The sequence below is a fragment of the Arvicanthis niloticus genome, chromosome 13 (assembly GCF_011762505.2).
Source record: "Arvicanthis niloticus isolate mArvNil1 chromosome 13, mArvNil1.pat.X, whole genome shotgun sequence".
Classification (NCBI taxonomy): domain Eukaryota; kingdom Metazoa; phylum Chordata; class Mammalia; order Rodentia; family Muridae; genus Arvicanthis; species Arvicanthis niloticus.
Window position 1 is genome coordinate 35391030 of NC_047670.1, and position 24278 is coordinate 35415307.

Consider the following 24278-nt stretch of genomic DNA (forward strand, 5'->3'; position numbering starts at 1 on the left):
GTATTAATCTAAAGTGTTCCAATGGGGCTGGCAGAGTTGTGGCAGAGAACTCAGTGATGTTTTGAAAAGACCTAAAGAGTGTCTGAGACGAATCTAGGGAACAGGCTGATCCAGGTTTGATATAAGGTTGAAATTGAGACAATTTCACCACAGTGAAAGTAGATAAACACAGCCAACCGAGTCAGCTGCCTGAGCCTCAAGAGCCACCAAGATGGTCTCCCTGTGACCTTGAGGAGTGAATCAAGCCTGTACAAAAGGTACAGAAAGTTCCCCCAAAGAAAGCCATGTAGCCAGTCTCTGCACAAATTTTAATATCCCCTCAGTTCATCCCTTAGTGAGATTTCTTGCTTTAACTTTAAGCTGGGCTTATTTTATACAGAATTGGGAATAAAATAACAATTATCAATATAAAGCTATTTCCAAAATCGTCTGTTTTTTTTTGTTTGTTTTGTTTTTGTTTTTAAGGAAGATGAAAATCACACAATAACAGTTAGGAAGTCAACAAATGTGATAACTAAGAATATGGCTCATTTGCTTTTTGGTGGCATTAGAAAAGTTGTTTCAAGTTTCTAAGCCTCAGTTTCTTCCCTGTATGGTAGTGGTGGCCTTAGCACCTCTCCCACGGGTTTGCTTTGGACAGCATATAGAATGAGACCATACCAAGTATGTACGTTACACTCAGAGTATCTAAACCAATGATAGTAACTGTTATTTTATGGGTTTCCTAAAATATGGCTTTCCATCCTCACTGTGATCAGGGTGCATGAGTCTCAATTTAGGAAACCTGAAGCTCAGAAGGGTGAGACAGGTTGGCTATCATTGCAGGGAGCAGCAGAAATGCAGACGAAGGGCGAGGTACTCGGGGTCTGCTGATGACAGGCAGGGGCAGGAGAACAAAGATTTCCCTTTCTAGAGCCTGGGTCCACCAACAAGCCACAGGGATTGTGTGTAGGACTGACACGCAGGAAAACATCCTCTGGGGTGGAGGTGTGGCATCCCTGGCCAGGAATCTGAGGAAATCCATTCAGCACTTAGCCCTTTCTTACATAATTGAGTAGCGGTGGCCACTGTGGAGGAAGCCGTGTGTGGAAACCTGTAAGACTGTGGCATCAAAATTCTTAAATTACTTCCGTGACCCACTAGACTGGCCTGACACATCGTGTCACCAGGCTGACTGAAGGCATGTGACATTCCTAGACATCACTATCATTCACTTCAGCCCCTGTCCCTGTCTCTGTGTACATCACGGCTTACTGCGGTGGTTTGAATGAAAATGGTCCCATCGACTCATATAGGGAGCGGCATTATTGGAGGCGTGACCTTTCTGGAGTGGGTGTGGCTTTGCTAGAGGAAGTGAGGGAGTTGGGGCGGGACTTTGAGGTTTCAGAAGTTTCAGATGCACAGGCCAGGCCCGTTGTCTCATTCTCTTCCTGCCAATCCAGATGTAGAACTCTCTCGGTCTGCTACCATGCTTCTCTTCATGACAATAACGGACTAAACCTCTGAACTATAAGCCAACCCCATTTAAATGCTTTCTTTTGTAAGAGTTGCCATGGTCATGATGTCTTTTCACAGCCACAGAAACCCTAAGATACCTATTTTCAGTGACAATAGCAACACACACACAAGGAGACACACACACACACACAACAGGAGTATCAGTTACTCTTATGCTGCTATGGCCAAAATACCTGAAACAATATAGGGTCTGTTCTGGCTTATAGTTTCATATGGCATATAGTTTCATACCAGTCCACCATGGTAGGGAAGGCAGGGTGACAGGAAGGGCTCCATGTGTGCTGGTGGATGCATCAGGCTTAGCTGTTCTCCTGGAGTCCACCGGGAAGCAGCCAGTGAGGAGGAGGAGCAGGGGGAGGAGCACAACCCACTCCTTCCTACTCCAGGCCTCCATCTCCACGGGCTGGTTTTGTTGCCAGCTGCCTGCTGCAAGGATCACAGTGATGATGATGACCAGGCTCTTCAGAGCCTCCCCTGGTTGGAATAAGAAGGCAACCTGAGAAGGAAGGCCAGGGATCTCAGGAACAGATGGTGTCATTAGCATGCCCCACAGTCAAGGTCTGGAACACCTTCTGGCCTCCTGTCCATTGATTAAATGTGCTTTGAATTTTTGGTACCCCCCTTTGAGGTTCAAAGAAATGAATACACACACACACACACACACACACACACACACACACACACTGAATTGAAGTAATAAATTTCTAAGTAGCAAGGTCATCCCTTCAATGATGTAAAGACTTCCCACTAAGCCCCACCTTCCATATGTCTGAGTCCTGGGACAAACACATGCACAGCCGTATAGCAAAGCTTTATATTGAGGTCACTCACATCATTAAAGCTGGAGGTAATGAGAGAGGGAGATGAAAGCTCCAATTGCCCCACATGGATCTAATCCATCCTTGCAGGTTCTAAATCATCCTTGCTCATCTATGCACACCCACCCTGTCCTCTTAGCAACTAGCCTTGCTTCCCTAAGGCAGCTTCGGACCAGCACCAGCACAGGAACAGGCCTGCAGAGACTCCACCCCCAGCCATTGCACAAGGCTCTGTAGAGAATGGATCATCCAGTGGGGAACAGATCAGCGGAGTCAAGCAGAAGGAAGATTCTGGGTTCTTTTAAAAGATCGGATTTTTAAGCCATCAATATGTTAGCAGCTTCTAATGCTACTTTCCAAACCCCATTTGTCCATTGCTGTGGGATGGATTTTTGTTTCAGGCCAATTGTTTCATCTCAGTTCTTATCAAGTCCCTAAGCACCATCCTTAAACAATCTCAGGCGTCATTTGACAACCCCCCTAATGCCCATAGCTTTCTTATTACAGGCACACCACTTAGCAGGGGGAAAAAAAGGTAAAAGTTTGAAGTGATTATATCTGTGTGGTTTAGTACAATTATAGCAAGAAATTTTGGGCTTCAAGTCCTAACTGGGAATAGATCTTGGGCCCTGCTTGCTTCCCAATCACTTGGTTTTAATCACATTATTAACTCTCCCAAATGTGTTTTGTCCTCTATAAAATGGGAGGATAATCCCTGTATTCCTTTGTTTATGTAAAAATTAAATAATAAGATGTATATAAAGTATTTTCTCTAGTAGTTTTTAAGCACTTAATAATATACTAAATACGTGTGTGTGTGTGTGTGTGTGTGTGTGTGTGTGTGTGTGTGTGTGTCTTTCCCATTAGGAACTATTATTTGGGGATATTAGCCCCAGAAACTAGGATAATGTACATGTTTGACACACAATGAAAAACTAGATTGGTGGATGGGTGGATGGATGGATGGACGGATGGATGGACGGATGGATGGATACATGGGCAGATGGTCTCCAGAAAAGAAGAGCCAGTGAAGGGGAAGAAACAAACCTGGAAGCCATGACTTTGAAGCAGAGTGTCAAGGACACCCCCACAGAGAAATCACTCTCGGCTTCTGCAGCATGAGGTTCTGCCAGATTTTTATCCTTGGTCCCCCAGGGTTTGATCTTCAGCAACCATGCTTTAACAGATTCCCTTCACAGAATTTTATTCTTCAAACCCTTCCCGGGAAGATAGCACCAGGTGTTTACAGTAGCTTCACAAGGCTAAAATCATGATTTGTGTCCTGGCTTTACAGACAGGGAGGGGGAGAGTCGGGGAGGCGCAGCTGTCTGTTCGTCACATGGCCTAATGCAATGGAAGAACCCACTGGCCATGGGGGAAAGTGGCTTCTCTAACCCTACAGAACTACTGGAACCACAATTTTGTCTTTTAAAACACCCTTACTGCCTCTCCAAGGGTGACTTAGAGTCTAATTCTCGAGTGGTTTTATCAACCATCTTTTGGTGCAGAGGAGGGGACATATATTGACTTTACAACCAGACATCTGAGCTAACTCTCGCCTCTGCCCCTGACTATCTAAGCCTGCAGTCAAGACACTTTATCTCTGATTTGTAGGTTTGCGATAATTAGAAAACTGAGACAATCTCTCTGAGTCATAGTTTCGCAATAATTATAAAACTAGGAGAACGTCCCATTCTCGCCCTTAATTGTAATGAGCCAGCAGTGTTTGCAGCCCAGTCGGGATTCAATCAATAATAACCCTCACTGCCTATTTCCACTTCGGAACAGTGAGAAACACTAAGCTGAAAATTAAGAGCACAGACTTCAGGGCCGGACAGCCTGGGTTTAAATTCCAGCTTTGCCAGCTGTTGCTTGTGTGATCTGGGGCAAATTGTTTAGCTTCTGGACATCAGCTGGCTCTCCTGTAAAATCTTACTGATAATGAACAGAGGTATCTTCCTCATCCTGTTATTTTATAATCAAAGAGTTAACATCTGTCACACACTTAGGACACCTACCTATGTACTGGGGTTACTCTTTTGATAAGCTTTCATTCAGGAAGCAATGGCAGAAATACTGCAGGGAAGACAGGCAGTGACGGCCTCATCCGGGTGAGAAGCAACTGTGCCTTTAACTTTCCTCCCCCTCCCTACTGTTTAAGACGGTCCCAGCACTTGATCACTCTTGAATGAAGACAAATCAACTAAACAGAAAAATAAAACATCTAAAGATCCCTTTGGGTCTGGGCTGTGGCCAGGCGTGAAGTCCCATAGCACACAGAGGACAGGCATAGTAGGTAAGGCTACTTAACCTGCTCTGTCCGTACAGGGCTGGGTGACACTGCCTGAGCTGAGTTCTGATGGAAAGATGAGCAGACAGACCTGAGGACGCCCATAGATAGAAGATGGAAAGGCTCTTAAGCGTTGGCCAAGCTGAGAACTGTTAGACAGATGTGTGTACGTACCCAGGAAAGCAGTGAGCAGTAGGTTTGTGCTCCCATCTCAGGGGTTTTGGTTGTTTTCATTTGATATATTGCTTTGTTTTGTTTCTGGTACTGGGAGATCCTTATATATGTCAATCAAGTGTTCTGCTACTGAGTTACAGCCCCTCTGTGTTACGGTGTCCATTGGTGTGAAGAAGCACACCGTGAGCAAGGAACGTTTTATAAAGAAAACATTCAATTGGTGCTGGCTTACAGTCGTAGAGTTTCTGTCCATTATCATCATAGCGGGAAGCATGGAAGCCTGCAGGCAGACATGGTGCTAGAGGAGCCAAGAGTTCTATATCTTGGTCTGAAGGCAGCCAGGAGGAGAAGGGTCTCTTCCGTACTGGGCGGAGCTTGAGCATAGGACCTCAAAGCCAGCCCCCAAAGTGATGCACTTCCTTCAACAAAGCCACACCTACTCCAACAAGGCCACACCTCCGAACAGTGCCCCCTTCCCACGGGCCAAACATGTTCAAAGCCTCCAACAAATCCCATTACAAATATCTGACATGCCTAATCTTTTCAGAATTAAGGAGGATCTCTAAAGTCTCTCGGCTTGCCCCTTCCGCCTATCATACTCAGGGATAGCCTGGAATTTGGTTCAGAGCCGAGCACTCACAAACCCCAAAGGGGCAAAAGTAATGACTCAAGAACCGGTCCCAGCTTGTCAAGTTCGGTGCTCACTGCAATTCAAAAAGAGATGATGTCAGTGAATATGGAGAAAGAAATCAATGTGGCCTAAGCTGGATCGGTCCTTGTGTGTACGCTCCATTAGCTCCACTACCCCTAAGTCCTATAGCTATCAAGACAGTATTATGTTAGAAAACTCCCCTGGGAGAGCAGCTTCTATGGTCATTCCAACCTCTGCTGGGAGATACTAAATCTTCACAAACACGATCTCCAGAATCTCACAGGAAAAATTCTGATTAAGAAAACTTGGCGTCTTAGCTGGTTTTACTGCCTGCCACGCAACTGAAAGAGCCACTGTCTGCCTGGTTCTTGCCCTCCCAGGTTTAACTCTCTCATAATCCTCCTCACGCTCTGAAATTGTCTATTCATTGTTTTAAAGTTCGCCTTCCCCTAGATGAATAGGAACCCTGTGAAGCAAAGGCCTTTCCCAGCTTATCTATCCCTCCTGACATTTGCATGTGATAAATATTTACCGAATAGATAAGAGAGTGAAGGTTCCCCCAGCTCAAGGCAGCCCACGTATAAGAGCAGCTCTGTGACTACATCTGAACAGTCTACTACAATCTGAACAATAAAGAAAAAAAAAAAAAACCCTAACGGTTTCCCGTAGCACAAGGCATGTGTCACATGACCAGCTCCTCGCAGACTTCCTAAGTATTATTGTTTCAGCTTTACAGGTGAGGAAAAGTCAAGCCTCAGAGACATCCGACATCACGTGACGGATAAGTAGTGGAACTAAAACTCAAGGAGCGAAGCCCAAGACTGGTCTTTGGCCTATGCTTGAGGAATGCTTTATAGGGAAATGGCCTCCTTAGCATCTATGGGTCTTGCTAATTTAAGTGTCTGCCTCTCCTAAGGAGGCATCCTTTGCTATCGCTTCTCTAGAGTGGGCGTGGCCAATGCTTGGCCTGAAGCCACCCCAGAGGGAGCTGCAGGAATCATTTATACAGGACACACCTGGCAAGTCTCAGCTCCTCTCATCAGGAACCTGTTTCTTCTCCAAACTCTCAGCGCATGCCTGCTGCACTGTATGCTGTGAGCTCAGGAGGAAAAAAAAAAAAAAAAAAAAAAAGATGAAAGGGCCACAGAGGTTTAAGTTCAACCTAACAGTTGATGCCTGGTCACTTGGGTCCTGCCCTCCCTGTGCTTTCACACTCACTCTGTTTCCATCCTGTACTGATGCCTTGATTTTCCCAAACCAGTCCTTTTAGAAACAGATAAAGAGGATCCTTGCATAATTTGAAAATACAGGAGAAGCCATTAGATTATAATATTTAAGTGCGGCCTGTGAGTTTGTTCGCTCTTGTTTTAAAAACCAGAACCATTCATTACATTCAGCCTATCGTTAGTTGCCCATATATTACAAGGTTGGGAATAGTCTAGAAAAGCTCCAAGTTTCGTGTTTGGCTGAGGATGTGTTGAGCAAGTCTGGTAGATTTGGAGGCTCCTCAGCCAAAGAGCCACAAGGTGCTAATTTAGCAGAACCCTCCCCTCCACCTGCTCGTCAGAATACTTACACTGACCAGCAAAGGGTGCCAACTCGGGAAACCAAATGGATTTAATATCAAGGATCCTGATTTACGTGTGAAGAGAAGAGTTCACACTAGAGCTGGTGGTTTCCCCTTATCTCTGTGATGTCCTTTAAGTCAGACCATGAAGTCAGAGACACCAGTGAGCCTGAGAGATGAGGCTTCAGATCTACACAAAAAAATCAAATTTCCTCCGCCTCGTGTCTCAGTGTTCTCAGCCTTTGATGAAAAGCTGTCAGTGTGGCCACTTGGCCATTTTGACACCTGGAAATCTGAGTGCAGCAGGAGCATGGCGTCTTCATTTCTCCACCAGAGAGGAGACAGCTTTCCTTCTTCCCCACACCAGCTCATCTCAAGCCCACATTCCAAGGAAGAATGGCCACTCTCACGAGGCCTTTTCCCTTCCTGGAAGTCTCCAGTCAGTTCCCAAGTTGCATAGACACAGCTAAACTAGTGTTTATGTGTTTAGCTACCAAAGTCATGTGCCTGAAGTATCGCTGTGGTTCCACCCAATACCACGAGGCTCATGTTCTGGGTCCTAGTGACTCTGTTGACCACTAGAGCCAGACTGACCACATTCAGTTAAGAGCTTGGATACTTGCCATCTTTGTGACTTTGGATAAATGACAGAGACACTCTGCTCCATTCCATCTTCCACAAAACCAGGCTGAGTACTTGCATAATAGAGCCATGTCGTGTGTGGGTTCCCTCAGAATTTAAACATTCCCTCCAAGGGGAGGAGGGGTGTTAGGAGCCTCGGCGAGCGGTGACAACATTCGCCATTACAAGATGGCGCTGGCATCCGGTGCTCCCACAAGTAAACAACTAAACTGCGCAGGTGCAAGAGGCAAAAGCACGCCAAGCCACTGCCCATCCCGGGGCATAATATGGGGTGATGAGTGAACAGCCAATCAGAAGTGAACACGCCACTCTAGGGTGCATATAAGCAGTGCCTTTTCCGGGCTTGGTGTCTTCCGCTTCTGATAATATAAGAATAAAGCCTCGTTGTAGTAACTACCCAAACACTGCCTCACGTGTCTCTTTCATGGGCGAAGGGGACTCGGAAGGGGCGCGGAACAGAGGGGGACTCGCAGAAGCTCAACAGAAAGTTGTAAAACATGTAAGAATCATGTTTTATACTGAGGTACAGAAGCAATTGCTAGGGGAGACAAGACTCTGGTAGAGTGATTGGCTGTTCAAAAGTTGCAGGGATTCCAGGGATGCAGCTTTTGTGAGTGGTCACCCCATACAGTGGTAGGCTGTTTGGGGATACAGCTGCTCAAGTCACCCATGCATCTAAGGAGCCCCAGTAAACCCACTGGACTGGCATGAAATAACCCCTTTGGTTCACTGTTGCCCTTTCTATCTGGGATAAACAGAAATAGTCTCTCCAGGAAAGGTCGCCTAATACTGTCATGAGGATGAAGACAGTGCCAGACCACCTGTGTGAGAGCACTCACTAGAAAGCACAAGACACTGTCACTGCACGGTATGGTGGCCGATTGTATTCTTACTGGCACTTGGGGTTTGTGAGTCCAGCCCCTGCCTGTCTTGCTCTTCGAGATGAAGAACTAGGTTGTTCAGCTTTGGGTGAGTCAGCCTTTCCACGGTGCTGAGCCAGACTGTCCTTCCAACTCCGTTAGGGGAGGAAGGAATCAAGCCCGCTCTCAGGGCTGTATGAAGGAGGAATGCCTTGTACACAGTTGTGTTAAAGCATACCCTGACTTTAGGGCAAACAATGGACATACAGGGAGGCAAGTGCTCTGAGACAGTCTTCCAGCACTGCATATAGCAGGAGAGAAGGCATTTGCACCTCACCCTCCCTCCCCATACACAGAGAGTGATCAATGACTGTCTCAGAGGAAGTGGGCTTTCTATACCAGGGCACAATGCATCTGCATTAGGGAAATAAAAGACATTCCTTGTCAACTTAATGAGTGTGGTGTCAGAGGGCCAGAATGAAAGGGGGAGTCGGAAGCTGACACCTGCTTCCCAGCCCCGACTTCACCACCCGACTTCATCACCTCTGTGACCTTGGGAAAGTGGCTGGCTTGGTTCTCTAGCTCTGTGACCTTGTCTATCCACGGAGAATAATGATTTTCACTCTGCCAGCTACTGTTGAGTGTCAAATGAGACGCTGCCATGTGCACTGCTGTGCACGTTGTGTCAGACTGAGAGGAAGCACACAGGACAATGACCACAAGTCTGTCCCTTGGTGAATTAGTATATCTAGGTGTTCACAGCTTTTTGTTGTTGCTGCTGTTGTTATTCTTTGGTTTTGTTTTTTAATTTGAGGGGATATTGATTACACATTTCTCCCTTCCCTTCTCCCTTCAATGACCTATACCACTCTTTGCTAAACCAGCACAATCCCTAACCATATTCTAAATATTTCTCCTTATCCACAGATAATTCTAGTTCTCACCCCTCAGTAAGGAAACTTCCCTCTGCAACAGACAGAAACCATTATAGAAAATCATAGGCAAGAAAAATGCAGAGTTGGGGAGCCCAGTCCCAAAGGATACATTGACATTCGTGTTTGAGCATCATTGAGGGAGAGTGGGTGGAAAGAATGTAAGAGCCAAACTCAGGGAGATTGTGTCTCCTGGGGATGCCAAGGGGAAACATCCATCGAGCCTTACCAAGAAGACAGGCTTAACACAGGCTAAACAAGGATAACAACAATAGACATGTTAACATGGTCAGAGGTAGAGGGCAGCTCATGAGGTGTCAATCTTACATGACGAACTATAAAAGACTAAGGGATGCTGAAATTAGAAAAAAATATTCTTCTCCAGAAAGGAGCACACCAGTTGGTTATCCACGGCTTGTCAGCTGTCTACACCATTCAATCCCAGGTATCTTCAATTCAAAGTTCACAGAATTGGATCATAGTGACTTTAAACATAACAAAACGTCAGGGGTGGTGGGGGGAGGTCTTGCTTTGTAAACAAGCATGCTTGTTGTTGTCTGTGGCATTATTCCAGTTTTAAATTTACCAATTTTACCATGAAAAAGTCACTCGTGACTTTAAAAATAGATAAATAGACAGATAGACAGATAGATAGATAGATAGATAGATAGATAGATAGATAAGAGTGCTGTCACAAGAAACAGTATTAGAAGTATTTGGTTCTAGCACTAGGACAATGACAACAACAACAGTACTAGAACTGTTGGTCTACAACTGTTTAGTTAGTTCCCTACATTCAGAAATATGTGTGTGTGTGTGTGTGTGTGTGTGTGTGTGTGTGTGTGTGTGTGTTTATAATTTCTTTGCTGAAGTTGCCATATTTGTGTTTACTTTCATGTCAGTGGCCCCAACTGAGATGGCTGGTAGAGGAGATCACCAACCACTGACCTGTGGATTGCACTTCCTAATTTGATATTTAAGACACAGGCATTGCTAGATAAAGCTTTCTGATTTAGGGCCTGATGATCAAACTTAGGGTCTTGCTCATGCCAAGCAAGTATTATACCTCTGAGCTACAACCACAACCCCATTACATCTTTTGCAAACATGTTTAGGGACTGGGAGGATAGCTCAGCTGCTAGAGTATTTGCCTAGCATGCACAAAGCCCTGGATACAATCCTCAGCACCAAATAAACCAAGCATGGTAGTGTATGTCGGTAGTCCCATGACTCTAGAGGTGGAGTCAGGAGGATCAGATGTTCAAGGTCACCCTTAGCTTCATGGAGAGTTTGAGGCCATGGGAGACATGAGAGCCTGACTCAAGAAAATAAAGGTAAAGTATGATTAGAGTTGAGCATCTCTTCCTACCTAAATCCTCTGACTGTAACAAATCAACTGACCTCTACTCTAATACACAAGACACACAATACTGTTTGCTATAACTCTAGATAAATGATGTTGTAGCCTGTAAGCACCAAAAAAGTATCTGGCCATATCAACGGCGCATCACTAACAAAATATGCTCAGAGAAGTCATGACCTAGGTATTTCCAAAGCAGATTCTGCTGCCATCTGCCTTCCTTTCCTACACATCAAAATAATCTACCAGAAACTCCATTGTCCAGCAATAGCAAGAGTAACACCATAGCTGTTATGTACTCTCACGTACTGACTGCTTTCCACAGACTGTAACAAGTGCTTTAGGTGAGCTATTTGAGTCTCTCTAACAGGGTCAGAGAGTGAGTGAGTTGGACATGTTCTGGCGCCCACTATGACGGCTACCCAGGGTCAGTCAACGAATGAGTCTAAGGTCAGATTCCTAAGGTCAGACTACAAAGCTAAGAATCTCTGCTCCTATACCCAGGCTCTCAAAAAAAAGTGGGCTTCCAGGATCTATCCCAAAGACCTCACTGCCCACTGCAGATTTCTGACCCAGATTCTCTTATGCTTAGCCAGGAGAAGCCTATTGTTCTTGGACACAATTTCTGCTCCTCTTAGCTGCTCAGGGGATGCTTGACAACCAGATGTTTTTTATCACCACCTCTGAAACATCCAGTATCTCCAGCCGTCCAGACTCAAAATGTTATCTTTCAGAAAAATATTTTGTGACCCCCTATACCATGTCTCCTTCTTGGTTGACAGAGTATTTTCTCCACATTCTTTTACACTCCACACTTTATACTTCATCCTTGGGATTTAAGTTAGGAACACAGAGGTCCCTGTTTCTCTAGGATTTCTATAAAAGGCATCTACATAAGATCCACATATCATGTACCAGGTCTTCACTCAGCACTCAGTCTAAGAAACTGTGGGATAGAAATCTGTCTGCCCTGCAGCTCTGTGACTCAGATGGCTTTGTCTACCACACAAATGACAGATTATCTCTCTGGTTCTTCTCACACCTCTCAATTTAATTGATGTAGTGGGCCTTTGTGGGACTCACCAGTGAAGCATAAAATGTACCCACATGCTGTTGAAAGCCACCCCATCAATCAAGGACTAAAAAGCAACAAAAATGCTTCCTAAGACCAAAATAAGTAATTGCCAAATTAATCATCATCTGTGCCTAGTTGTCAATAGATCCCAACATAACCCTCATCCCACCTCCTACCTGCTCACAAGGCATAATGAACTCTCAAGAAAAAGGCCTAAAGTTGAATCCGAGAGCCTTTAGGACTCACAATGTACCCTGAAGTACTGAGAAGTTCATGGAATGCATCAATTTGACTGACACCTATCAGGCATCTCCTATAGAGCGGATGCTCTGGTAGGTACTAGAGATGCAGAGGGAGCAAAGGTTCTTTGTTAGAGAGCTGAACATATGCATGGGCTCAGAAAGAGATTGACAGAAACCCAATGGACAACTTTAGCTTGGCCTTGTAGCCTTATGAGATGTCACTGTCCTTGGCCTGTGTTCAGCTCTTGCATATGATAAGAAGCAGATTATGATTGCATAAGGAGGGAGCTAGATAATATTTACATAGACCTAGTGTCTTTGTTAGGGTTTCATTGCTGTGAACAGACACTATGACCAAAGCAACTCTTATAGATGACAACATTTCATTGGGGCTGGCTTTCAGTTTCAGAGGTTCAGCCCATTATCATCATGGTGGGAAGCATGGTAGCATCCAGGCAGATTTGGTGCTAGAAAAGGACCTGAGAGTTCTACATCTTGATCTGAAGGCAGCCAGGAAGAGACTCTCTCTGCACTGGGTGAAGCTTGAGCATCATACCTTGAAGCCCACCCCCACCGTGGTGCAGTTCTTCCAACAAGACCACATCTCCCTCTCCAGCAAGGTCACACCTCCTAATAGTGCCACTTCCCGTGGACCAAGCATATTCAAACTACCACACCCGGCTGACTGGTGCTTCCTCCTTAATCACTTCATGGGTAAAACTTCTCCTTCACACAATGCTAGTGGAATAGGAAGAACAAATAGTCAGAGGGATCAGGCTCATGGTGGGAAGTCATGGAAATGTCTTCTGTAAACATAACCAAGCTCAAGAAATGTTCCTGGTGTCTCATGACACTCAAAATTGATGTACCATTGTCTTAGAAGTTCTATTGCTTCGAGAAACACCATAGCCAAAAAAAGCAAGTTGGGGAGGAAAGGGTTTATTTGCCTTACACTTCCACATTGCTGTTCATCACAGAAGGAAATCAGGACAGAAACTCAAAGAGGGCAAAATCCTAGAGACCAGAGGAGATACAGAGGCCAGGGAGTAGTTGCTACTTACTGGCTTGCTTTACATGGCTTGGTTAGCTTGCTTTCTTATAGAACCCAGGACCACCAGCCCAGGGATGGCACCACCCACCATGGGCTGGGCCCTCTAGAATTGAGAAAATGCCTCACAGCTGGACCTCATGGGATGGGGGTGGGGGGGCTTTCCTCAACTGAGGCTCCTCCCTCTCTGATGACTCTAGCTTGTGTCAAGTTGACACACAAAACCAGGCAGAACAAACCTACTACCAGCTGTATGGTACCAGTCATACTACTGCTAGGTATTTTTCCAAGCCAACACACCACAGAGATATTTGCACATCATTGTTTACTGTGGCACCATTCACACTAGCTGCTGTGGAACCAATCTGGGTGTCCAAAAAAGGAATGGACTGAAATGTAGACTAAAATGTCTTCCTAAATAAGACCTGAACAATTTCAATGACAGTTGACATTCTGACATAGATGAAACGCTTCAAGCAACAAACTGCTGAGGGAAGGGGAATGAGACTTCTCCAGAGAGGGGCCCTGAACAGGAGACAAAGGGAACTGGGGGAAGAGGAGAGAGGCTAGGGCACATGAGGGAATATATGAAACATGCAATATACTTGAATGAAATTTCAAAAAGCATAATAATAAAAAAAATGTTCCCAGCAAAATGATTCTCTTCAGAACCACTTCCTCTGAACCTCAGATGGTGGCCCACAAATTAAACTATCTTCAAAAGTATCTACACTCTGAGTCTTAGTTCCCTGATTTGTGAGTCAAAAGCTCATCTCCATCTCCTGAGTCCCTATGGGGAGTGGCTGAGATGACTCTCAAAGTTCTTCAGTGCTCTCTGGGTGGCTATGATGTGCCTGCAGTGTTCCAGCTGTTGGCATCATGGCAATGAGCAGAACAGACTTTAAAAAACCCATCCTCCTAGAGGATGGAAAAGGTGACAAATACCGAAGTAATAAAATGTGGGAAAGCAGACGGGCTTTTGTGTGAGTGAAGCATTTGATACAAGATAGGACCTGAAGTAAATGTTCTGTCTTTATATTAATGGAGAACCCAACTGCTTCAAAGCCATTCCACAGGCAAACTCTGCAAGAAAGGAAGAGGGGGCATCTTGGTTCCCACAATTCTCTACTAGAAAAAAGTCAGGAGACCATCCATACAGCCTCAACATGATGACAAAGTCCTTTGGAGAACAATGGTAGAACTGATTTTCTTATACAATTCCATCTCTGATGTACTTTCTCATTGAATTCAATGGCCTACACATCTCCAGGACTTTCTTGCATGGGAAATGAAATGATGTTGAAGTTTAACATAGATAACTTAGCTGTGGATCCTTGAAATTGGCACTGGGAGAGTCATGAACACTGGAACCGAAGATGGGACAACTACCTTGGAACAAGATCACCAGATTCTAAGTGTGCAATTGAAAAACAAAGAGCTATCCAGCCTTGTCCCAAATATTTTTTTGGTGAAAAGCCTCAATCCACAGAAAGAAGGCTGTGTAACCATGAACTTACTGCAAGGAAGAAGGTGCCATTCCAAAGCTATTGCCAACAGCATCCCAAGAGCCATGGAAGAAGGCTGTGCAGGGGATCCTTTGGCAAGTTTGCTGCAGGCAGAGTTTTCCCTGGAGTAGATACAGTTTTTGATACCCATTAGGTCCAATGTCCAACACCAGAGTGAAGCACCCCACAGATATCCTAGTGATCTTCTCCTGTCCCCCACAACATCCCACCCTGCCCTGGGCCCTTCCAGGATGCCCTCTGTTGTCCACTCCTAGTACCCCCTTGTCCTCCAGCTTCCGGTTGGGCTTCAGCAGTGAGGCATAGGTGGTGCTCCCAGGTCTCCCCCGTGGGTGGAGGTGGGATGATGGAGTCCCCATGGAGGCTGCATAAAAGCCTCTTCTAACACCTTATTCTACAGTTCAAGGGAGTGTTCTTTCCTGTTGCTTGTCGGGCCTAGAAATAGTGGCAGCTGCTGGCTTGCACTATACTCTGAGTGGTGGCACTAGCCTTTGTCTGATTTAAAAAAAAAAATCTCTATCCTGCATTGCTAACATCTAATTTCTTAAACATTCATCAAAATAATAAGAGATTCCAGGACCCTGACTGACAAGAGACAGTGACTAATAGTGTTGGCAGAATGGACTCAAATTGATTAATGGACTCAAAATGCATTTCCTCTTCATGGGTCATGTCGTTATAATCCAAATGAAAGATCCAAAATCTGGTTATTGAAATAACCTGGAGGACACTTTAAACAAATGTGTGTAGGTTCATTGCAGACACATTTAGAGACTCTGCTGGCTCCAAGTAAATGATGGGCCAGACAGCATTAACTTCTAACTAAGGTAGCTCCTTTGGACTCCCTGGCTCCTTGGGAGCTGTTAAGACTTTTGCTGCCCATGTTGACTTATGGGTAATTCCCAGAATAACTGAGCCTGGGGGAAAGAAACCTCAGCTCTTATGGCATCCTTTCTTCCTTTAGGAGACAGGTAGGAGGAAGAGACCAAGAACTTTCTCTCATCATTGAGTGATGATTGCTGATGAAAGGAAGCCTTAGGACCACAGAAGGGTTGCTAAAAAGCCTTCTATCATGAGTGTACCTGTCACAATGAAGACTGCTGCACGACAGTCTTGGGAGCTGCATCTGAAGATCCAACAACAACGCAAAGAAGCAAATGGATTGGGAGCAAAGTCATGTTCACTATGCCTTACTGGCACAATGGGGATGGAAATGGTGTTCACCTCTGGTGAATCAGACCTGCCTGTCACACATACTAGATGGGTCAAGTGATCTACCACCATAGTGAATTTGACACTGTCCCTTATGTCTAGCGGCAACTGGAAAACACAGAGGGCCTGAACTCTAGGAAGAACTTGCCTGGGCTTCAGGCTGATCTCTGGCCGAGATTCATCCTAGGAAACACTCAGCTGAGAGCCCAGGCCAGTGCTTGAGCCCTGTGATGAGATCCTTCACTCTACCTCCTGTCAGCTCCATCTACAGTGAACTCTGAAGCAAAAGCACTGACGAAGGAAAGAGAAAGTTTCCAACACGAGATGCGCTCCTGAACTTACTCTCAGGCATGTCTATCCATTAGCTCAGAGCTCCAACTGCTTGGCCCACAGTGAAGGCCTGCAGGTTCCTAAGCTATCACTGATAAACATGTCCCTCAGTGAGCACTGTCTGAGATGGGAAGGGGCCCCATGGCCCTTGGAAAGCAGATCTACAGGTTGGGAAACCCATTCGACTGAGGTCAGGATTATACCCAAGGCAGGCCCACACATCTGCTCTGGAATTATCGACCAACAGTAAATAACAGCAATAACAAAATTATTACCCAATATTGTATGACATTTGTCATATTCACTTCCAAGAATTTGTGAATTGGGTGTTAGTATCACTTCCATTTTATAGCTGTGAGATTAAGACACTTAAGGGTAATTACCCTAAGATTAAGTGTTAGTAACTGCCAGGCTGTCTGTGTCTAATGTCCAAGGGGTGACCTCATGGCTGTAAATCAGCCCCAGGGGAGCAATGGCAGTTGTCTCTGCTCCACACACTTTGCATCTGGTCACTCACTGAGGCCTCACCAGAGCTTCTTGGAGAAAGGGACGCAGAGATTGAAGGGCAGAGGCAGCATGTAATCCTCATCTCCCCATTCCAGAATCCTTATTATGAACCCAGTGAAGTCACTTCCCATGAAAATATCACCCAGGACTAATAGTAACAGCGTCTGCTACTTACGAAAATCATTAGAAAGTGCCAGACTCCGGTTTGTGCCTACATGACCTCACTTAACTCTCTCCTCCCAGAGAATGAAACGGATACAGAAGGCAGCCCTGAGCCCACACAGCTGCATGTACCTTTTCCACTGGGATGCTGTGAAATCAAGGGCTTCTTAATAAAGGCATGTAACTCCCCAGACATGCCTTCACACGCATGCCTACCTTGTCCCCTGATTTAACAGCCCTTTCTAGGTTTCCCAAGCATGCAGCAGGGGACCTGTTTCTGGCTGCCTCTGTCATCTCTATCTCTGGTTCCCATGGACACTGGTTCTATGGGACCCAGAGAGCAAGTGAGGTGAAATGCCCAGGCTGATTGGCATCTGTATGTGCACTGCGTGAGGTTCAAGCTCCAGGTGGGACTCTGAATGGTTCCCAGCCTCAGATCTGCTTGATCTGCTCCCATCTGCATGCCAGGCATCAGCCAGGAAGGCTGGTTGGGGACCAGAGTCTCACATACTACCTCCAGATCTGGGAGCTTTGGTAGAGTGGATTATAAGTAGCCATGGTGCTGTAGTTGGCTTTCTGCTGCTGTAATGAAGCACTCTGACCAAGAGTAACAAGGGGAAGTGTTGCAGCCCGAGCTGCCCTACGCTTGGGCGTCAAATGTTGAGAGCTGCTCTGCCCCATGTTGGGCGACAAAAATGTTTCGGCCTGAGCTGCCCCATACTTGGGGGCCAGAAATGTTGAGAACTGGACTACCCCACGTTTGGGGACCAAAATGTCTTGGACTGCTCTGTCAATGTTGGGACCCGCACTGCCAAAAGCCTTGGGGGCTAAATTGTTAGAGCCTGCACTGCCCCAAGCTGCTCCAGTCCACAGGTCGGGGTTCAGCAAGAGAGAGTGAGGACAGACACGAAGAATGGAGATCAGACAGAGTGTGATTCAATCCTGTTTATTCTTCAGTCTCTCTTCTTCTCCTCTCCAAGTCCCAAGTCTTGAGTTCCTAGTCCCTAGTTCCTAGTCCCTAGTGCCTCCAAGTTCCATGTTACTTCTTCCAAGTGCTAAGTGCCTAATGTCTAAATCTAAGTTCTTCCTCCAAGTGCCTAATATCTAATAATCCTTTTTCCAAGTTCTCTAGTCCAAGTGTCTTCTTCCTCAATGCCTAATTCCTACTCCAAGTTGTACTCTCCTAAGTGTCTGATTCTCTGTTCTCTTCCGAGTTGTACTGAACTCTTCTGTCTGCCTCTCACCTTTTATATGTCTCACTTCTAAGCCACGCCTTCAAGTCACACCTTTAATCATGCCCTTAGGTCTTGTCTCTAAATCTGATCTCTAAGTCACGCCCTTAAGTCACACACCTTTAAGTCTCACACACCAGAGGGAAAATCCTGGGTATCTAAAGCAAGATGTTATCAGAGTGTGCTCAGCTGTTGTAGGCTAATGCAATCAAATCTCTGGTGACGGTATATGGCTGAAGATGGCTGCAAGGATGATAACCGCCTTCTGTCGGCTCCCCACAGGGAAGGAAGGGTTTATTTGGCTTATACTTCAGGTCAGAATCTATCATTGAGGGAAACTGGGATAGGAACTTAAGGCAGGAACCCATGGAGGAATACTGTTGGCTGATTCAGTCACAGGCTCATGCTTAGCCAGATTTCCTATATAACTCAGGACCACCTGCCTAGGCCTAGGGTACTGCCCACAGTGGGCTTGGTCTTACTGCATTGATTAATAAACATGATAACTATCCATAGACATGCCCACAAAACAATCTGATCTAGGCAAGTCCTCAATCAAGAATTTCCTCTCAGATAGTTCCAGGATGTGTCAAGTTGTCCATTAAAAGAATCGAGGATGCAGAGCTGTCATTTACAGAACAACTTTGGTATACCAAGCACTTCTCTAGGTATTTTATACCTACACTGTAATTTAACTAATACAATGATCCATGGTATTAATATTATAAAAGTGGATTTTACTAACAACAAAGAGGATACAAAGAGTGTAGATAGATGTCCCCAATGTCCCAGAGTGTTGTATCATCACTGCTATGATTGACTGAGATGTCAAATCCAGATGGACTTTCCATTCCCACCTTTGCTCTTAAGAAAATGGTCAGTAGAGCAGTTCTTGGGAGTGCCTCACAGTTGCCTAGCACGTGGTCAGCATCCAGAACCACAGCTACCAGCAGAGTCTTGAGAGACACTGAGAAAATTTGCCTCTGTTGTAAGAACAACAGCAACTCATGGCAGAGTTTAAAGAACAGTAGCTCAGAGTGACTTTGGAAAAACTCATCCTGGCAGTATTCAAGGCTCTGATGAGCTCTGATGAGTAGAGATGGGAAGATGGCAGAAAGCATGTGAGGGCTCCTGGGGACACCATCATTCAGCCACAGATGGAGATGGCGTGGGACAAGGCCAGCAGTGGTGCAGATGCCCTTGCCTGCTCTCCACTGATAGACAAAACACTCGGCCAAGGGACTCATTCTTTGATGACCTAGGATAAGCCAACCAACCATAGTCAGCCTTGCTTTCCATGGCTGTAGATAAAATTGTTTACACTGCTTTTCCCACTGTCAGGACTTGCTATGTCAGGTATGACAGTCACATATCTATGGACTGCCTAGGTAGATGCTGAAGCCTTTGGCCATGATGAATACTTTTTACGCTTGGTCCTGCTGTGTAACTCCTTGGGCCAACTTGTCTTCCTCTCCGTTCCTTCTGCCTCTGCTTTCATTCAAATCAATACCTCTTGAAATAGTTAACCAATGTTGAATAGAGATTAAATTAATAGCTCCCCTATCATAGTCTGTATCTACTTACCTGCAAGGCCCTTCTTATTCTAATGCAAGGTTACCTCCTGGACAACATTCTGACCAGTCAATACTCTGATCAGCCTTGGTCCTTGCTTTGCTTAAACTTCACTAGGATATGTTGCTTACAAAAGCCAGGGTCTCCAGGCCTCTAACCTTTCCTCATATGACCCCCTGCCTGAATTACCCCCTCACGTCCTCTCTTCCCCTCCTTTTCCCTCTCCTTCTCTCCCACCTCTTTTTTCCCCCTCCCCAGTCTGGGTAACATAAGGCCATTTTCGTGCAAGCACATAACACAATGTAATTCCTCTTAATAGAATAGAAATGCCCCCGTCCTCAAGAGCCCAGTCCTGAGTCAGCTTCCCCATCCTCAAAAGTCAAAAGCTTCTGCTCAGTCCCCTAGGGGTCTCGTGACACTTGATTCTTGCCACGACGTGGCACTTAATAAGTTTCCCAGGCACTGTTTTTCTCTTGAATATGAATTTCTTCTTCCAACTCACTGCCAGTATGAAAAGGTCAGAACACCATGCAGATAGCGCTAGCACACCGTTTCTCAGTAACATTTATACAATTATGTCAAAATGGTGCTGTACTGGATTATGATATAAAACGAAAGATAGATTGGGGTGCTTTTTTAAAGTTCCTTAAGATTCATATATTTATCTTATTAGATATGATACCTAAGTGGTTCAGAAACGTTATGGTAAAGTTTAAATGTCTCCTCATAAAGAATTTAAATTTAACTAAACTAACTTGAACCAAAAGCACCTCAGGAACCATCCATATCGGTACTCCTGTCATACAGACAGGTGGAGGGCTGGAAAGCTGGCTCGGTGGTGAAGAGCTCTTGATACCCTCCCATAGAAGATGAGTCCTATTCCAAGCACCCACATCTGGCAGCTCACAACTGCCTGTAACTCCAGCTCCACAGGGATTAGGCACTTCTGACCTTTGTAGGTACCTACCCTCATGTATACATACAACACATAAATATGCACATGTCAAAATAATCAAATGTAAAACAAATCTTTTTGTAAAGTCTGTAGCTTGAATTCAGTGTTGCAAGCTACAGGTTTTGTGACAGTCCCTAATTCCTTTCTCCTACTATGACCATGGCAGGTCTCAACAGTATAATTTAAGGGACATCCCAGGGCATGCCAGACTGCACAGATTCCTGTCAAATCCCGCATTGGGGTAGAAAACCTCTCCCCACTTTGCCTCTCCAGGGTAAAATGAGAACTTTCAACTCTTTCAGACTTAAAATGTCTTGTTCTCTTGGTCCAGATGAGTCATTTTAAGAAAGAGGAAGAAAAATCACGTGTCAGTCCTGGGATTAGTCACACACTGAACAGTCCATCAAGTCATGGCTTAAACAGCTTAAGGCCTTCTCCTACTGCATGTTAGATGCAGGGAGATTTAGTGATGAGTCTCTGAGGAATCTCATCATGTACAATACAGGGATCAAGGAAACTCCCCAACCACTATGTGTCACCTGGAAGCCCTGGGTGACCATTCTGCAGGGTTAGCACCAGGTGCAGGGTAGAGGTTAGCATGGGGGAGACGTGGGGAGATCAGGATTGTCACTCCATGAATGTCGTCTAAATCACGGAAAGATGCCTTGTCCAGCTTTGAACTCTCAGATACAACAGCCTGAACCCCAATAAAGAGTTTCAATGTTGGCCCTGTCGTTATGGGAATACACAGCTGAGTTTCACTCTGGCTGTTCATGGGACGAGAGCCAAGATGGCCGAGTGAGGCATCCCTGACTGGCATCGTGCTCTCTTGGTCTCCATTCCCCTCCTGAAGTCTCACATCAGGGACCAGTCAGGCTGACAATGTTCAGTTAAGAGTGATGGGGACATCAAAGTGTGGCATCTGGAGGTTAGTTTAAGATGAAAAACAGGCAGAGCAAGGCCTCAAACCCAGGCCTACAGACTTTTTAGGAATCTTCTGACTGGAGTGACTTCTGTGTCCTTTATGCCTCCAGAGGGGAGATCAAAGTAGAAGCCATCTCCCTTTTTCCTCTCCTTCCACAAGCTCAGGGAAAGTGGTCTCTGAGAAGTATAGAAGAGGAACAGTTTGGCAAGAGCCATCCCTACTTCAGGTTATGGTGCTGGATCCAGAACACCAAAGAGCTGGTTCTCCACTCTCTTCTGACTGGGCTCAGGGTTTGTCTGTGAGAGAACAGAAAGAATCTTCTAGCAAAGGCAATAGAAAATCTGCCCTTCCTCCAAAGTAAAGCCACAGCAGGCTCTCTGTGGACAAAGTGGCTTCTCAATATCCACCTTTCTCCTCTTCTTCCTTAACAACCTAGAGTCATGTTCCTCCTTAAAAATCTGTCCCAGCTCTTCAGCACAGGACACATCTGAACAGTGAGCAGATGACACAGAAAACACAGACAGCATCGCGCCGGCCACCCCTAAGGTCACCAACCAGGCTCCTGGCTTCCCAGAACTTGCCTCCAGTTCTGTCCTAGAGAGCCAACTAGCATCTGTGCACAGTTTCTGCCTCTTGAGAAGCGAGTTCACAAAGTCTTGTCAACCTCATGGGATCTTTGTTCAAATTAAGGACAAGGCACCCTAGGGGACATACAGGAGATAAAACAGGAGCCCTTTCTTTCCTTCTGCTCTGTTTGTATGTTTGTTTTTCTACATGATCCATTGCTTCTGGGCATGATTCATCAGGCTGGTGAGAGGAAACACCTGCCAGATGTCAACAGAAATGTCAGGTCTTGTGACAGTTTAAAGGAGATGCTAGCTCATATTTCTGACTCCAGCACACGCAGCCCTCCAGCAAAGGTAGATACTACAGTGAATGTCAGATCAATTGAGAAGAGAGACTGGCATCCATGCACTCACTGGGTTTACAGGCAGCCACCTCCCTCTTCCTCCTTGCTAGTTTGGAGACCTAAGCTGATTGGCAGAGAATGACTTAGGAAGATTTGCTCCCTAGAGGGCGTTTGCCCCTCTAAAGGTCTAACCCTGCAGCAGCCACCTCACCTGCCTGCCTCTGTCAACTCCAGTGCAAGTGTGTGGGTATCTGCAGAGGGTTGCGCTCACCCTTGCTCTCCTCACACTTGGAGCTAGAAGGTGGCCACAGCTGAGCTAATATTCAATGGCATAGTGTGGGAACACGCTCTGCCGGGCTTCCACACGACCGGCGGGTCCCACGTACACACAGCCACAGCGGCAGACCAGTGGCTGGGTCGGGAAGTCCTCCACGCTGGCCACAGGACTGCGGGCCCCAATAGATAAGAGAAAGTCCAGTTCCAAAGGCTGGAAAGCTGGTGGCAGGCCCCAGAAGACACATGGAGTCCAAGAGTTCAAAGTTTTATTGTTCATGACGAATGTGGATGGGTCTGGATGGTGTGGCCTGTAAAAGCCAGGGGAGCTGGCTTAAATAGGGAGGGGAAAGGAGGAGGGACTGGGGAGGAATAACTTAATTGAGCTATCCCCCCCCCACACACACACACACACTTTAGATAACTCATGAATATGGAAATCTCGAGGCGGAAGCCTGTTAGTCACGCCCTCTACCTGTGTCCTACATGGGATGTGGACCTTAAGAGCCTGGATTCTGGGGGCGTGGCCGAACGCCTGCCATTTCTCCCAGGGTTCCAGGCCCATGCCCACCCAAGAACCAAGACATCCTTCCAGGGCCCGACAGCATAGTTGATACAATTTAAACTTATCCTCAGCTAGCTTTCGAATAAAAGAGACTCGGACTATTGTTATTTTATTTGGCTTTGACAACTACTAGGGGCTAACTGGGGGGTAATCCCTAATTTATTTTTCTAACTTCTGGCCTGACTACTTCCCCAGGAGTGTACCCCCCTAAATACTTGCTACTTCTCCCGGCCATGTCGTCATGGTCCATCTCCTCTCAGGTGGCTTCCTCCTCTCTCTACATCTCCCTCCTCCTCTCTCTGCAAACCCCCCAACCAGGTAACTCAAAACCCACATAGCTCTAATCCCTCCAGTAACTGGCTGTAACCATTTTTTATTTAACCAATAGTTTTAAATTAAGAAACAAGGTTTGCACAACAAAAGCTGGTAACTGTGAACATTCACTTGTAAGAAACAAGACCTTTGGTGCAGAATTTAGCATTGTATGGTAAAGACATTTGCTAGCTCTTTGAATGAATTGGAGTGGGGAGGGGGTGGAGGTACCAAACACTAGGGTTCAAAGATTTTCACTTGGTTTGGGTCTGTGCCATTTTAACAACATCTCTGTCTTTTAACAGCATCTCTGTCGTGTACAGGGTAGTTTGTAGACTTTGATTCCGGAGTTATCATGAGAAGCTGATATTCCCATCACAGATGCCAACACTGAAGCACAGGCTAAGTAATAACCCTCAGAAACTGACTGTTGGTCTGAGCTTCCCTTCCAGCCTCAGCCTAATGGCCAGTCTCTCTCCATCTTACCTATGCTTGGCTCACACTGCAGCCAGAGTCACCCTATGATGGTCTCTTCTCTCATCTTCTCTTCCCTCCTCCTCCTCTTCCTCTTTCTCCTCCTTGAAGGGACTCTAGCAAGCCCAAACATGACAAACAAGGCTCT